Raw genomic sequence first — 4,303 nt, forward strand, 5'->3', positions numbered from 1 at the left:
AGAGCGGTAGACTCGTTATTGTAGAGATCAGATGAACTTTATGACTTGCCACAGAATAATTATACTCCTCTTACGAATTTCCCACGCGTTACGTGTTCTCATCGAAGGGCTTTCCCCAAAGCTTTCCTAAAATTTATCTGTCCCTTCGTGAGTGGGGTCAACGACCCGTCAAAGCTTTCTTATTCTAATGGGAGCGGGCCGTTCTCCTCGGCAGGATATATACATCTATGGTTTGTGTCGTTCGACCCTTGGCAGTGCGCACACTTTATGGGATCGGGCTGTACGCCTCGGTATTTCTGTAAAAATCCTTCTAGGCAATCGTGCGTATTAATTGTACAAAGGGCTAGTGTATCTGGGAGTTTTCCTGATTTGAATTATGGCGACCCATCTGGTGAGGTCCATTATATATATATATATATATATATATATATATATATATATATATATATATATATATATATATATATATATATATATATATATATATAGGTGACTGCTAATCGAGAGTTGAGTTTATTGTTGAGAGGAAGATTGTACCACATATTTATATTTGTTTAATTCGCGTATTTATTCTGCCCCATATCTGTTTTACTTCTTATTGTATTTGCCTTATTGGACCACTAGTAAGCGTCGATGTCGACCCCTCGTCACTATTTCTCTGGGGTTAGGCTAGATACTTACTGGGTACACGTTGCTGACGTACTCATACTACACTTGCTGCACATTTTTGTGCAGGTACATATATGTCTAGAGGCCATATGAGAGCAGAGGCGTGTATACATGCGGGGACCTAGGTGAGCTGCATTCCATTTGTCGGCCCGCAGCCAGCAGAGTCTCCTTCAGAGTATTTACATTTTTACTGTCCAATTTGTATTCTGGACAGCTGCTGTATTTTATTTTATATTCCTAGTTAATGATCATGCACTTGTGACACCGAGTTTTGGGATGATTATGGGTTGTTCTGTATTAAATTTGTTAAAAGTATTATTATTTACTCTGTGAATCCCCATTCTTTACTATTTAAATTGAAGGAAAAATATTATTTCAAAAATAATATAATGAGAACCCAATTAAGTAATTATAGATGGCTTGCCTGACAGTGGTGTCTGGCGCCATCACGACCTTCATCGATTTTGGATCGTGGCAGTTTGGTATCAGAGCATTAGGTTCACTTGAGTCTCACGAGTCATGAGCAAGTCTAGTAGAGTCTTGCGGATCGGTACAGAGACGTCTGTACTTATCTTCAAGAGGCTACAAGGCTGTTAGGAGTACTTCCCTTCTTGTTTCCTCATCGTGCAATTTGTTTCTTTTGAGGCTTATGCCTTTATTTCCTTCCTACTCAATCTTATGCGACGTGAAGCACTTGTTATCGATTGGGAATCGAGGAATTGTAATTGTATTGTGGATGTGGTGCAGGATGTTTCTCCCTGCTATTTGATCAGGCTATTATCTTCGCCTTGCGGAAGGATGTTCTGTCGTTTCAGTTCAGTAATCGGTATTGCTTATGGTTTAGAGGTAGGACACTGATTGTTATGATGATTCGTGCATTGCATCACACAGTGTTGGTGTAATGGTAGGGTGCTCATGTATGGGTCGCGACAGTGAGTGACTTGAAAGGAGGATTTCTCAGTTCACGGCTTAGAGGTTGAACATTTAAATTCCAGCGGAGGGAAGGCAATAAGACTATGGATGTTCAGGCCTTGGTTGGTGAAATGACAAGACTTGGTATTTTCTAGCAAGGTGAAATTCTCAATTGTGATGTAGCATTGTCGTCCTTGTTAAAACATTAAGGTTCGCCGGTGTTATGGTCTTCTTTGATTTTTGGCCTTCGGGGCAGGGTGTTGCGAAATGGTGCCCGATGAGCGGTTGTCAGAGATAGCGGTGTGTCACGGTTCGAAATCGAATTGGTGTTTCTAATATTGATGGCTCAATAAAGATGATCTTCTAGGAGGTTTAGAGTTGGTAGCGACTCATTTGTTAAGGTGCTACAGGTATGTATTTGATTTGGGGCAACATTCGGGCAGCGAAGTTTGAGGAAGGGCATGGCGGGAGGTGTTTTGCGGTGGTTGAATTGCTATAAGGTCAAGAATGAAAAGCAAAAGTCGAGGATTTGCTTAAAGGAGAGGGTTTAACCAAAGTGGGAGAGTGGCAGAGTAACATATGGGTTCTGTGGTAGGATAGGCACACGCCTTGAGAAAACTTTACATCAATTTGGGGATACATAATGGGCAATGACTAGGTTCATGGATTTTATTTATATGCAACATGATTTCGAGTTTGGGATGTATTGTTGCACTTTCAGCTGATGTTAATGGGGGATAAAGAATCTTGGTAGGTCCCAAGGTTATGTAATTGTAGCTTTAAGCTAAGTGGGAGAGCCCCACCGTTTATAATTGGATTGCGTGGTTGTCTACTCGTGCGGTTTCTGGTTGTCGTTGTATTGGTGGGATATTACGACTAAGGAAAGAAAACATCAGTGGTAATTTGAGCAATGAATTAGAGGAATGTGTGCTAAATTTGGCCTTATCAGTTCATGTTCAGGTTATGGTAAGACTCGGAGTCTATGCTTCGTGTGGATGCGATGTATAAAGAAAGGAATTCAATGGGTTGCTTCATCGAGAGGGTGTTCATGTGCTAGCAGAGCCTTAGAGTTTGATTATATTCGGGGACAAGCCAGAGTGGGTGACTCTCAATAATGGTCCTAGTAGGTTCAAATTTTTATTTTTAATTAAAAGTGTGGTGCCTAAGGATTTCGAGCCAGTAGTATGGTTAAGTATTTGAGCTTTTGTAGTGGATTATGAAAGGTAGCTTGGAGTGTTCTACATTATTGTCGGTCTACGGTATGGCATTTGAGGAATGGGATAAAATAACTTCGGATTCATAGAGGGGTTTTCAGAATGGGTGTAACAGTTGAAGATGCAAATATGCGCATAAGGAGGGTATGAGATGGTTCGTGGGTTTTGGAGACAACGTGGTCTCGTGAAATAAGGTCACTCAGGATGAGTGCGGATTTGGGTTCATGATGTTTTGAATGGATCTATCATTATTTCTAGGGCAAGTCCCGAGTAAATTAGAAGAAGTGGCTCGGTTGGTAATGGTTGAATCATCACGGTTATGGCAGTGGACAGTTTCTCCAGCGTGAAGTTATACATGTAGTTTGTGGTTGTACACTTGGGCTTGAGCGCCACCACAACTTGGTTGATTTGGGAGGTATTCGATTCGTATGGCTTTGTTATGTAAAGGGATTTTCGGAAGAGTTATGACAGTTTTGATTACTACATGAGGTAATATTTTTTGCAGTTTGGGAATTAGGTTGTGTGTTGCATTGGTTCTTCCGAAATGAGCTAAGTAAAAGATTTCTATATGATAAAGTGTTTATCCTATTAGTGGATCATGGGTTATTATGGAATTCTGGTACTGTCACGTATTGGCATGTTAGGTGCAACGAGCGACATGGGAAATTGGAAGCTGAGGATCAAGGTTGCGGTTCAGTGTTGTCAGGAATGTCACGAGCTCGGATGATCAGGGAATAATTCAGATGTTTAGAGCAAGATGGTATTGTCTTTAGCGTCACCTGAGATCGATGTCCTGTGTAAGAGGCTTTGTGTGCTGATTTGCGGCTTCTTGATTTGCTTTACAACATTAGTGTGACCGGTGGTATGGATGTGTAGACTTGTTACCTGATGCGGGGGGGTCGTGGGAGTGTATCCCACGGAAAGATTGTATAAGTGTGACATGTAGTCACTTGATTGATTAAAGATTTAAAACCAAGTATGGAGATTGTGGTATTATCGCTAATGTGAGAATTTATACCTCAAGAGCGCTCGGTTCATTTGGTTGTGGAATGTGGAAGTTTGTTCCGATTTGACGACTGTTCTTATGTGTCGTGAATAGGTCATTGTGGGTCCTTGAGAGGCTATTTAGCCAAGCATGGTATGATCAGAATCGGTTGAGGACCGTGGATGGATCTAAATGTGAATGTGGGCTCTATATCAGGCCGAATGTGCTCATCTCAGCATAGCATTATTTTCGGAAGGGTCTTCGGGCCTTGGATGTTATTCCTATCGTCAGCTATCCCGTATAATCTATATTATACCAAGTGGGTTGTGAGGTGGTTTGAATATTCGCACTTGTATTGAGATCCCGTATAGTTTATGGTATTTTGTGAGCAGGATGGCTCTCGAGATGCAGGTCATATATCGCACCTTAGTGGTGCTTGAGTATTATAGAGCGTGACGCTACCCGTTTCCCCAGGATTTGTATTATGCATTTGGTGTTCTTATGGTTGATATTCGAGCATTTC

Source organism: Nicotiana tabacum, chromosome 19, assembly GCF_000715075.1.
Source record: "Nicotiana tabacum cultivar K326 chromosome 19, ASM71507v2, whole genome shotgun sequence".
Classification (NCBI taxonomy): domain Eukaryota; kingdom Viridiplantae; phylum Streptophyta; class Magnoliopsida; order Solanales; family Solanaceae; genus Nicotiana; species Nicotiana tabacum.